Raw genomic sequence first — 13,483 nt, forward strand, 5'->3', positions numbered from 1 at the left:
TTAATATATTGTAGAAAGTCAGCTTTGAAGGAGCACACATATAAGGGAATGCCCAAATGGAAAAGGAATGATCAGTCCTATTTCAAGGGGCTGACTTCACTCCCTGTCCCAGGTCTGCAGGTCTTCGGCTCAGCTTCCTGAGTCACTCACTCCCTCTGCTTTAGATTTCTGGGATACACTGCTGGTCTTGATTCCTCAGCGAGGGTAAGAAGATCTGTCAGCTAAAACAGGTTGGAACCTTAAAAAAACCCAACCCCCCAAAAAACCCCTCCCACTTTTACTAATAACATTAACTAGAAAAGCAACAACAAAATAAATAAATAAAATACAAAACCATGGAGATACTTGGTGCGCATAATTCTTAAAATCAACCTTTGCTTTCCCCTTTGCTAGATTTTCCCTTACCTTTCCCCTCTTTATTTGTTCTCTGACTTTAGGAAAGGGCTGGAGTGAGAATTGGTTAGATTCCCCCTCCTTGGTGAATGGTGGATAGTAAATAAATGGGTGTGTGAACTTGCATATATTTTATTATTGCACATGTTTATTTCCTGGACCACATTTATCTTTTCTCTGGGAACACACTGACTGAAAGAACAGGTGACAGCAACAGCCAGGAGAGCCCTGTAACTCTGTCTTTCTGTTTGTCTGTCTGTCTTATTTTCTTCTTGTTGTAAGGTTGACTCACTGGAATGAGATCAATACTCAACCCTGGGGCAATTTGATTGATAAAGAACTTAAAATTCAAATATGGTTATTGTGCCTATAACTCTCCTCAAGCTTGGCAGCAGAGCAGAGCAACTTCTCTTTCACTGTGTGAATTAAAAAAAGAAAAAAACAACCACCTCTGGACCCCTGGATGAGGGGCTCGTTTGTAGTGCCTTTCTTCACAGGGACCGCTGGTTTTGTAGTAGAGCAGCAGGGAGATGAGAAAACAGAATACTTGGTGCTTATTTGTAGACGTTTATAAAATCATAAAACATGAAGGGACCTTTGCGTCAACAACACTAGCCCCCCAAACCTATAGAAAAGAGAAAGGATTGAAGTCACGTCCTTAATGTCACATTATTAGTGGCAGAATTAGGACCAGATAGAGCAAGTGAGTTTCACATTGCCAGCAGTTATGACTCCAAACTGATACTGGTTTTTGGCAATAATGACTGATGTGATACTGGGTTTATAAATACATATATACACACACACACACACACACACACACACACACATATACATATATATATATATATGTATATATAAACATATATATATATAAACTTTTCCCATTTCCCCTATTCCTATTTATCTGCTTCCCTTTTTCCCCGTTTCTTCAATTGTCTTTAAAATATGTTCAAGTCTCCCAAAGAAAAGAAAACAACCTTTAGAAATGAACAAAATAATTTCACATTTTCTCCCTTATTGTTCAAGGGTCATTGGTGAGCAATTTGACAATCCATGTTAGAGTTTAGTATGAATTTCTATGTGTAGAAATCCAGCTAAATCACAAATAAAAGTAATGGAAGAGTGAGGTTTTTTTTTTACAACAGATTTTCAAAATTGGCTTCCAGCAGGTGACACCCATCATAAATGGGTTTCTCAGATAGTCTGGAGAGACACAGTCCACTGAATTAATTTACTGCTCCCCAATCTGTGGTCTTAAAAAGTATTTAGCCATATTTTTCCTATGGGCAAACTCTGCATGGGGAACTGCTTTTGGAATTAGCCACATTACCTCTTTCTGGTCACCAGAGTATCATTCAGTAAATTGCTTCTGTAAGTGTTCCTTAGTGGCTGGAAAGAATTAATGAAGTTACTAGGTAATTTCTGCACTGTGAGAATCTGGCTAAAATTTGTTAAAAAGAAGATACTCCATATTGCGATCATTTTTGAACAGTAACTCTGTTTTTAGGTTTGTTCATTTGTCCAGCAAACATTTGCTGAATACCTGTTGCAGGTAGTAGGAGCTTTATTAGACACTGGGGGAGGTGGGGGCGGGAACAAGATGAACAAATCATCCCTGACACCAAAAAATCAATCTACTGAGAGAATAGCTGGTGACAATGAAATGTGGTATGTGATAGCCTCATGAGAGACATGCACAGGGTTACACAAGTAGATTGGGCTGTACTGGTGGTAGCGGTGCTGGTGGCTGTGGGTGGCAAGGCCACAATGATGGTGGTGGTAGCAGTGGTGGGTGGTGGTGTTGAGAGAGACAGCGGGGATCACAGAAATGTTCTTGAAGGTAATTGCTGAGTTGAGATCTAAAGGATAAATAGAAATTAGCCAAATGAAGGAAGAGCATGTTTCCTTATTCTTGCCCCTAAGTGCCTTAAACATATATGCAATGCATTTTAATTCAAAATTCCAACTTGGAGAACATGAGAACAATTCAGAGAGGTTCTTCAAGTTCTCATCTTAAAGTTTGGCTGGGCTTTCTTCATGTGGGGTCTACATCTCATGCAGGCATCATCACAACTTCCCACACATTTGTAACCTATTTTATCGGAGAATGTATTACATACCACAAATTCTGGCCCCATGTCAGTGTTTGATTCAAAGCAATACCTTCTCCATTGCCTTTGCTCCAGCAAGAAGTATGCCATGCATCATCAGACAGCCTGGTAACATCGACACTTTTATGTTTCCCTGAGAAATAATTTCTGTAGCTGAAAGGCCAAAAAGTTTGTAGGATAGGATTCTGAAGAAATAAGCAAAATGAAGACAACCTGTTAAATTTTTAGTGTTGATACACTTTACAAAAAATGGCATTCTGGGGACGAAGGTCACTGAGGTGAGAAAAATGATGCATGAGGCTGTCACACAGATCTCATCTGTGTCCTATAATTTTTAAGCTGCTGCAGGTCACTAGGGATTTAGAATGCCTGGCAAATAAGAATGGGGCAGCCAAGATATTCCTTAAGGGACATTCAGAAGAAATGTTGATTATTTTATAGCATTCTTGCTATAGGGACAAAGAAACCACAAGGCCACTCTTGATACCCGGGGACATACTGGGCTCTGCTTCATACACCCACACATCTGTTTCTAATCTCATGAGCAGTCGTTTTCATTTTAGTTCTCACCAACATGTTTTCTGTTTCACTAACAAATATTGTTCTTTTACAATGGCTTTCTTAGTCATCAAAGACTTATTTATTTATACATCTTCCACAAGATTGATTGGTGGTGGAAAATACTACCTATTTTTAGTACTGACTTAAATTGAAGTGATGAATAATCAGGCAAATAGCGATGGAGTGCTTTCAAATATTGGCAGCTTTTATTTAGTAAGTGCCTACCCTGGGACAGGTCTTGCACTTGTTGACTGTCATGTATTAAAGGGGAATCCCACTTTTATAACACCTCTAGCATGTGGGTATTATCATTCCACAAGTAAATATATGTGTTCATCAAGGGAGAGGAATTTTCAAAGATAATACACCAGAAAATAGGAAAAGCATAATTTAAAGTCAGAGCTGATGTTCTTTCTGTCATACTGAATAGATTTCAATCTTTCATAGATGTACATGGCTAGAGATTTTTCAGCCTCCACTGCACACAAACTATGGATGCTCTCTAAATATGAAACGTAAATTGGGTCTTATGAAGACATTGAGATACACGGCCTAAAAATAGAAAGTTTGAAAAGAATAATGCAGGACACTTTGTAGTAGAGAGAAGGAAAATTTCACAGAGAAATGGAAATTTAGATGAAAACTTACAGATGTATGGGACATATAAAAGAGAAGGGAGGATATTTGAGGAAGTGGGATATTCGTTTGAGGAAATGTTACAGATGAGGACATACATAAAGAGTGATGATAATCTGACTTTTCAGAGTGGTTGTCATCTAAGACCTGGGCTGGACCAGGATGGAAGTCAGGGCAAGTGAGTGAATGAATATTTATTGGTTAGTGAGAAAATGTCACTGAAGACGGAGATCGTACTTCCTTCAGAAAGAAAAAAGAATCAGAGAATTTCTCTGTTATGATTGCATTTCAATTGAACGTCCCCAAATCTATATCTGCAAAAACACCAATGGTGATCAGTGCCTTTAGAAGGCAAAGTTCTGTGACCTCCATCAGAAGACTGAAGTATAATTAAGTTTTTCACTATTACCCTCTCCCCTGCCTTTAGAAAAGTATCTGGTGTCCCAAGTTCTTCTACCAGAAATCCTTCAACACATAAAGTTAAGAAATGAAAAATGCAAAAGGTCTGACTTTGGTATGGTCTCTGTGGAAAATAGTAAATCAGCTAATGATTTCCAGAACTTTTGCAAGCTTCTAATAGAATTTTCACTTTAAGCTTTCTTGGAATTTTTTTTTTCTTTCAAGTTCAGAATAAGAAATGAGCAAAGACAATTTGATGCTGTGGGGCAGTTTGGAGACAAGTGGTGGGGGAGAGGGCAGGACTGATGACTCAAGCCTGATGTTGTTGAGTGTACATTAAAGGATTCCATAATGTCACATGCTTCTGTAGGAAAGTGTATCAACTCAACAGAAAGCAGCAAGGCCAGTATTCAGCTGGTATGCTACAGTTCTACAAACCAGTTAGCACTGAATTCTGATTGGTTAGGTACCTTTCCAATTAAGTGGGGCCCATGCTGTACTTGTTAAATATTTTGACTATTCATGTGGGAAGCAGGACCAGCTGTATTATTTTGCACAGAGCCCTGTGCAAAATGAAAACGTGGCGCATCTTATTCAAAAAGCAGGAGAAAGGGGTTATTAAACTTGCTAGAATATAAAGCTTTGTCCTTTCCTCTGCAGTCTCTATCTTGTCACAATATTAAAAAAAAACTTATTATTTCATGTCATTCCTCACTTAGATAAATTAAAATTTAAATAAATAAGTAAAATTGTTAAGAATTTCTAGATGGTGACAGGAGAGCATTAAGCTGAGTGAGTGGGCCCATCTGAATGTGGAGCTCTGAAAACAAGTAGTATGTCTATGAAGCTAGCCTCGTCTAAAGAGCAGTAGTTTAGAACTTCAGCAGCGCCAAAACGAGCATTTGGTGAGAGTGATTTCTTGGGGGTAAAGAAGGAAAACAAGAAAGAAATCAAGGGCTTTGTAACAGAAGATGGCCCAGAGTACCAGGTTATCATGCTGGAGATGCGGGGTATGCAGTGGACAGACAATGTGTGGAGGTCAGCAAAGAGTATGTCGTGGTCTTTCTAGAATCCTGGAGGAGGAATCCCATGGCCAGCACCATAAGGTGAATCCCCAAGTGGAGAAATTGACCTGGTCTACAGGCTGCTAAGGTATGAATTCTTGTCAACCCAGAAAGAAGTCTTTGGGGTGAAGGGTAGACTTTCAAATGCTATTCTTTTCCTTATGTGTTCAATATTTGTACTTAATGTTGTAAGAGGTCATGTTGATGATGAAATGGAGTTGTGAAGGAGGGAACCCACCAAATAACAGAAACAAATCAAAAATGACCCGTCATTTCAGCCTTCCTAATCTATAAGGTATAGCTTAACATGGAAAAAAGTCATGTGAGCAGGACACAGGAATAGGATGTTGAAAATGTGGATTCATAATTGCAAAGGTGAAAAAGACCTAGAAGCTTTATTCCACTTACAGCAAAAACTATGTGAGTCAGCAGCATGAAGTAGCTGGAATAAAATAGCTAATTTGCTATTGAGCTACATAAATAGAAGTATAATATTTAGGACAAGGATGGCAATAATGAAATCCAACTCTGTACTCTTCAGACCACATCTCCACATCTGTGGTATTGTTTTAGTTCTATGCATCGCATTTTAAAAGTGATGTAAACAAGTGAGGCTATGATCATTGGAACTGAGAAGGAGAAGTGCAGAGACTCAAAACAATATTATCTAAAAGGCAGTGAGAAAATGGGACTATTTAGTTTTGCAGAAAGAAAAACTTTGTAGAGAAGGAGTGAAATGAAAGGTGTTTCCAAATATTTGAAGAGCTTTCAAGCAGAAGAGGAATTCAGCTAACTCATTTAACTGCAGGGTGAAACTAGAGCCAATGGTGACTGCTAGAAGGGGTTAGATTTCAGCTCCACGTGAGAAGGAACTCTGAATTGTAAGAGCTTTTAAAAGAAAAAATGAGCTATTTTGGGAAGTAATGAATTACCTGTTGCTGTTGTAGGAGTGTGGTGTCATTAAAAACGTTAGGTTGTGAAGTCAGACAATGGAGTTCACATTCAGTCCTTGACATTTTATTGACACTTACTGGGATAACCTGGTACTCTTCCTAAGGTCTCCTAGCTTCATCTGCTGGTGGAGGAGATGTCTAACTTTACTAGAAGGTGGGTTTGGAATGTTAGAGAAAAATCTATGTAAATCCTTTGATATATTCCCAAATGTTGTACCCACAAGGTATTGAGTGTGCATTACAGGAAGCATATATCATATGACACATGTACACGAACATATTTCTGGGTAGTGAAGGAGCTTACTTTGACCTACATCTCAAGGTATCTCTATCCACCTTTAAAAAAGTAGGAACATGCCTAACATAGTTCTTATCAAAGTTTTCTCTTAACTTCTTATTTCATGAAAACTAAGATCATAAGAGCTTGCCTACATAAATATTCTTAGAATTTTCCTAGTGAATTATCAGTTTTTATGTGGGGTTTTAAATATGGCATTGCAGTTTTTGATAGTCAAAACAAATTTTAAAAGTAAGTGGAATTTAACCTATTGTGTGAAAATGTGTGAAATACCTAAGTTCTCATCTTGTCCTCTGATCTCCTCTTCTCTGAAGCATCTTTTAAAAATCAAGGTGTTTTCTAGACAGGTGCAGATGTATCATCAAAGGGTTACAGGGATCAATACTCACACCCAACCAAGTTGGATAAGATAAATTCCATTTTATATCTGGAAAAACCGAGATTACACCAGGGGTAAAATTTACTGTGCACCTGCCACATGTCAAGTGCTGTGTCAGACACTTTATTTCATGCAGTCCTAGCAACAATCCCAACTGAAGCAAGTATTATTATCCTTTGTCATAGGTGAGGCGCTGAGGGTGGAGGGCAGAGACCATTCCTTTCTTATTGATGGCACTTGCCTCACAGCCTGGCATAATGCCTGGCATGTTAGGCACACAAGACGTATCTGTTGAATTAATAGATAGATGAATGAACAAATGGAAACATAGCATCTCAGATAGAACAAGTCAACAAACTGAGGCCATAAAGCTTTGTAAATGTTGAAGATTGATTCAGACTCAAGTCATTGCGCTGGTCCTCCTCAAAGAGCTGCAGAATCTGTCTGTGATGGCTGCTGATTTCCAGGCACAGTATCACGTGCGTGGGTGGTAGCATGTATTTCCATTCTGTAAGACAAATGAGTATCTAGTAATTGGCATTAGGTAAACCTGAGGTAAATTATTTTTGCAGATTTTTATTCTCTCTAGGTGTATTATTGAGCTTGCATTTTAGGAAGCTTGTTTTACACAAGTTGATTCCACTATTTTTACTCTCCCAGATACTGTTAAAAATAAGACAGCAGGCCCCAAATGGAGTCCCTTATGTTGCATCCCACATCACCAAACCCAGACTTAACCTTAATTAGTTTTGGTTCTCCCAGTAATGGGATTGTAAACCAGTCAATCAGGAATTAATTACCTGATCAGCACTAGTTAGGTCATCTGCCTGATAGACATCTACCCCCAACTAAAGGAAAGCAACCCTGCAGTGATCAGTCCGCTTTTTCTGCCTGTGTAACTTCCTTATTCCTGCTCCCTTCTGCCCATGTTAATAAAGTCTTTTATTTTGTACAGCTCTTCAGAGCTCTTTTCTATCTGCTAGGCTGGATGCTGCCCGATTCATGAATGAAGCCAAAAAGAGCTTTAAAATTTACTCAGTTGAATTGTGTCTTTTAATAGACTTTTAGAATAGCTCTTTTTTTTTTTTCCTGATTAGGAAAACAGTACATCAGAGACAAAATTAAATCATGTAGGCTTGGGTTTGAGTCCTGACTCTACCATGTATCAGTTAAGTGATCCCTGGCAAGTTACCTAATAGGATTAATACTTCCTACATAGGTTCTTTTTTTTCCCCCCTTTTTGGTCAGAATTAAATGAGATAATATGTGCAATTTTCTTAGCAATGTGTCAGGTACACTATAAGCATTCAACACATATTAAATCATTAATGATAAAATACTAACAGAATATGCTCCTTGTAGAAGATTGGAAAAACACAAAAGTATTGAAAGAAAAGTAATGAACTACTCATAATTGCATCCTCAAAGATTACCACAGTTAGTATTTTGTTGTGTTTTCTTCTAAAATGTTTTCTTTTCTTCTAAAAATGTTGTGTACATTTTAAAATAGTTGAGATAACACTGAATATATAATTTTATGAACTGCTCTTTTTGTTTTTTTATCTCAGCAGGAGATTAATTTGATTAAGAGATAAAAGCTGAAAAAAGTCAGGAGTGCCTTCCACACTAGAGCATTTTGATGCTATGTTCCTAGATCCTAAATAGGCACTTCTTCATCTTTTAAATTACTTTTCTGCTCAAGGAGTGGTGAAGTTGAAGTGTTGCTCTCCAGGATATCTGGAAGACAGTAATTATTCTGCTCTTTAATTGAAGAATAAATGTCCAGTTTTCAATCTGTGCTTTTTTCCAGGCCTGTGCTAATCAGGATGCTAGATCATCAGGCTTTCAGATAATTAGTGATGAACATTTTGCTCTGGTTGTTCAATAACCTTCACTTTCCTTTTCAATCCCTTCTCAGTAGTACTCAAAAGAGAAATGGCATCAAAAAAGCTGAATATATGTTTATATGGCTCAAACCTCATGACTGGCTTGTGAATTACTCAAGAACCTGAGTGTATTTAACTTGGAAACTAGATGTGCTTGTAAAGATGATAAAAGGATGACCTTTTACAAGGGATGCACTCAGTTCAAGGGACTGATGGTGCAAATGTCATGGGCTGCTTTCTTCCTGGCTGTTTGCATTTCTGAGTGACTGAAACAGGATTCAGCCGAGTTCAGGGACTTGTGAGGGGTTGATGAACTGCTGCTTTTGGCTCTCACCTCATCTAGGGAAGGCACTGTCATGTCAAAGTTCCCTTTACTGTTTTCAGGAGAGAGAGGAATAGAGATCCAAGGCAGTCACTGAGTTCTCAAAGCAAAAATACTATGGACTTTAGCCTAGAAAGAAAAATAAGACACAGGTGTAGGTATAAAGAATTGGCCATGGGTCTTCTGTATATTCTAGCTGCACCTAGAGCTAATGCCCGGAGTAGGTTTTTAGAATTATCATCACCACCATCATTATTTCCATCATCATCTTCTTGGCCATCATGTTTAGCATGTATGAGTGAACAGGGAAAGAGGGCTGCCTGACTTGATTTTTCTGTTAGGCTGGTGGATATAGCATGCTGCAGGCTGACTTGTATCCCCCCCAAGTATTTTCCAATCCATGCCTCCTGTATCTAAAAGTGACCTTATTTGGAAATAGGGTTATTGTAGTAATAATCAGGTTAAGATGAGATCATACTGGACTGGAGTGGGGCAGGTGCTAAAACCAATGAGTTGTGTCCTAATAAGAATGCATATGAAGTTATGGAGAGACACGCAAGGAAGAAGAACACATGAAGACAGAGGCAGAGATTGGAGTGATGCAGCTGCAAGCCGAGGAATGTCAGGGACTGCTCCTTTCCTAGAGCCTTCAGAGGGAGGATCTTAGACGTCCGTGTTTCAGAACTGTGAGAAAATACATTCCTATTGTTTTAAGCAACCAAGTTTGTGGTTATTTATTATTGCAGCCCTGGGAAACGAATACATCGTATGGATGGAGCTGACCTCCATCTGTATACCAAGAGCCCTTTTTCAGGAGGACTTGTGCTCTTTTGTATTCTCAGACTGAGTTTTAGACTGCTTCTTATTCTTCACTGCCTACCGCAGTAGAAAACTGAGAAACAGGATGTTCTTACAGCTCAGAGGAATGGTGGGCACTCACATCATCTTAGGTTGGGTTTCTTCAGAAGCAGACCCTGAGGCAAGGATTTGTGTGAAAGTAGTTTCTTTGGAGAAGATCCAAGGAAGGATCGACAAGGGACTGGGGATGTGAGATAGGCAAGGGAAGGGAGCAAGTATAGGGCAAGTTGTTGATCAATTTGCCACTAGGATGCAATCCCATTGGCAGGCTCCAGGGTACAGTGTAGAACGCCCCTCAGAATCTACCCCCTGGAGGAGGAGAGTTGCAGGAGAAATACCTGTCTTTTTGCCACAGATGCTCCTTTATTTCCTTTAAGAATTCTGTTCTTGTATATGTCCTTAGAACACATGGGTTGTATTTTTAGAGTTTGCTTTTTACCTCTGTGAGATCCACCTCTTAATCTTCATATTTGAAATTCCAAAATCTTAATGGAATTTTTATGGATAAAAGCAAATCAGATTGTATGTAGTCTCTCACTTGTTTCCACAATGCCTGCTAGCCTCTTCCTTTGGACGCATCATTCTGAGGGAAGGTTTCCTCCTAGCTTTGCTTCCTCATCGTGGGCTGCACATAGTGCCTGGGAGGGGTCAGAGAATAGATCCTCAAAATGTAGCTTTGAGGTCAAATTTCCACATACCCTAAGTCTGCTTCAAGCATAGGAGTGTAACTCCTTTGAGGATTTGAATTTGTAAATGGCAGCCTATTTAGTTGATTGTTTTAAAAATAAAATTTTCAATTTTCAGCCTTATTCTTGGTTGCTGAGTCAGAATGGCTGCTTTAGAAGTGTAGTTTTAAGCCCTGGATTTCATTTGGCAAAGAGAATATTTTAAAAGTTAGCAAAATTATGTAGTTTTCTTTCTCAACAAATTTGTGACGAACAGGTAGGTCCAAGGATCCCCCCACTTTTTTTTTGTATCCACATAGAAAGACTCACCCTATAGGAACATGCTGTCCCCAACTTAGAGAGCCTTTTGGGTATTATAAATTTTGCAAAAAATTTAAGGCATGCAGGAGAGAGGAGTTTTATATCACCTGGAAAAATAGCGAGTGACAATGGAACACCTGTCAAATGAACCTGGCTTTCCTTCCAGCGGCAGCAGCAGCATCGGAACTTTCAAGGTGTGATGAATTATTACCCACCATCTGTTTTGCAAAATGTTAATTCTTCTTAATCCAAAATTACAATCCAGCAAATGAGCTCTTAGCAAAGCAACAAGTCATCATTCATATGAGGCTATAGTGAGAACTTGAGCCGGAAATTATTGGCACAGATATGTTGCCAGAAACAGAGTGGAACCTTATCAAAGACTAGAGAAAATGGTCAATTAGGTAACAAGACACAAAATAAGCACTTAGTGGTAGGAAGAGGGGAAAATAGTTTCTCCAGAGGTTAAACTAGAAGATGTTACTCTATTTTATCCTTTAGGAAGCAATTACTGACCATCTCTATAAAACTTTTCACCAGCATTTGTCCAGGGTTGCTGTGTGAGTGGTGTCTCAGAGTAGTGAAACATAGTTGTCCTGGAATTGTTGTAAGATTATTGTGTAGAGGAGGACCTGTATCTAAAATTCATTTCTTTATTTATATGTGATGTGCAGTTGAACTTGAGATGAATAGTATATTTTGCGATATGTACCACTTTATTTAAATAAACATTTATGTGTAATATAATTCATAAAAGTATATTTCTCTTAGGAATTGTACAAAAATTTTGACTGTTGATATTGACCAGGACTACTTTTCCTTATGAGTTATGGATCAATCTGTAGCTCTATCTTACATAAGTAATATATATGAGAGCAACAGTAATGCACTTTATATTAAACTATAAGGTAATAGGTGATTTTTAATATATTGTATAGTTCACAAAATTCATCGGCAAATAAAATTTTATTATCAGATCTCATTTGCTGATGTGTTTTAAAATTGTAGATTTTTCAAAGTAGGAAATTTAACTAGTTATCTTAAATTTGTTATCTAAGTTGCTAAATATAATAGGCAGTGTATTTAATAATTTTCCTTCAGCTATTTATTTGGCTGTAAAACTTTGGTGTTTTAAATACAAGATATCCTTCCTCTTAAATCCTCCTGAACTCTGCACACCACTGTTCTATTACGAATACATAACAGACATAAAAATAAATGAAATGGAAGTTGTCTAGGGACTGAATTGTAATAATTCCTTCTTGAAAACTAAGAAGAGGATTCTGAAAACCTTTGGGATGTGATAAATTTGAGTTAAGGAACTGAAGAGTATATAGAGGAGAATTTAGGAGTGGGTCTCAAGTATGGTTCTGAGATCCCTGATAAATGTATATGTACATTTAAGTCTTGTCTGTCTCTCCATGTTTATGTTTTGTATTACAATTGTGATTCCTATGTATCGCTATCTATATCTGCACATTTACGGTCATTCAAACCATAGTCAGTACTCTGAATGGACTATAAATTATATTTTTACGTATTTAAATTTTTTTAGAAACCATGAATTTAATATAATTAATTCCAGTTGCTTTGCTCTTTGGATGACTCTCTGAGAGGACGCTGGGTGATGTTGCTGATGATTCTGGTGATAAATAAAGAGAAGTGGGTTTTCCTGGGAAGAATTGTCCTCCAACTCTTGGATCTCCAAGTTCTTAGGTTTTCTTTGTTCTACTCTGAACTTGAAATTGTGAAATTGTTCCTGAGAAGGCTTGCCATCTTTTGGGTACATTTGAATGGCACTGACTGAAGGGTCAAGAGTATCTTTTTTTAAAAAAAAATAGAACATTGTGTGCTGATCACGTCATAGTATATAATTTAATTATAAGACATTGGTAGGGAGAATTTTAAGAAGGTCAGAGAAGAAAATAAGTCATTCAAAAACAGCCACTATTAACATTTTGGTATATGTCCTTCCAAATACATAGTTTAAAAACTTCCAGACGTCATCATTCTAATGGCATAAGTGAAATTAAAGCAACAGTAATTATCATAAACTTCACTGGCTTGAGTTCTCTCCAGCAGTTGTCAGAGTCTGAGCCCTTTTCAATGCCACACAATGTTATTTTGGGCATGGCCAGGAGTGACTCTTACAAGCATGTCTTCCACACTCCTCATCACCTGCGAAACCACTTGGATGACCACTCTTTAGCTGCCTTGATGTCATGGCTTGGTCTTGCAGCCCCCATCCAGGAGCCCACAAAGAGTCACCATTAGAACAAGAAACGTTTCTACCACCAAGGAAATTCCAAGGGATTTAGGAGCTTGGTGTCAGATGCTCCTATCTCTCAGGAAATTTTAACAGCCTTGGGATCTCTGTGTCAGGAACAGGGGCAGAGACTGATGTATATATTTATTATCCTTCCACATTTATTCACTGATTTTGGCCTATTCAGAAAAGAAACCACGGATCCGCAGTACCTGTGAAGTTCTGAATACACCTGCCCTGCCCAATCCTATTTGTCTGCACACCTCAACTATCCTCCCATCATGCTGTACTTCCCATTCAGCTGAAGCCGTCCCAATTCATGCCCTGGTCTTTTGCCAAAGTAGCATCTGAGGCTCTGCCCTGGTGCC

The sequence above is a fragment of the Camelus dromedarius genome, chromosome 5 (genome assembly GCF_036321535.1).
Source record: "Camelus dromedarius isolate mCamDro1 chromosome 5, mCamDro1.pat, whole genome shotgun sequence".
Classification (NCBI taxonomy): domain Eukaryota; kingdom Metazoa; phylum Chordata; class Mammalia; order Artiodactyla; family Camelidae; genus Camelus; species Camelus dromedarius.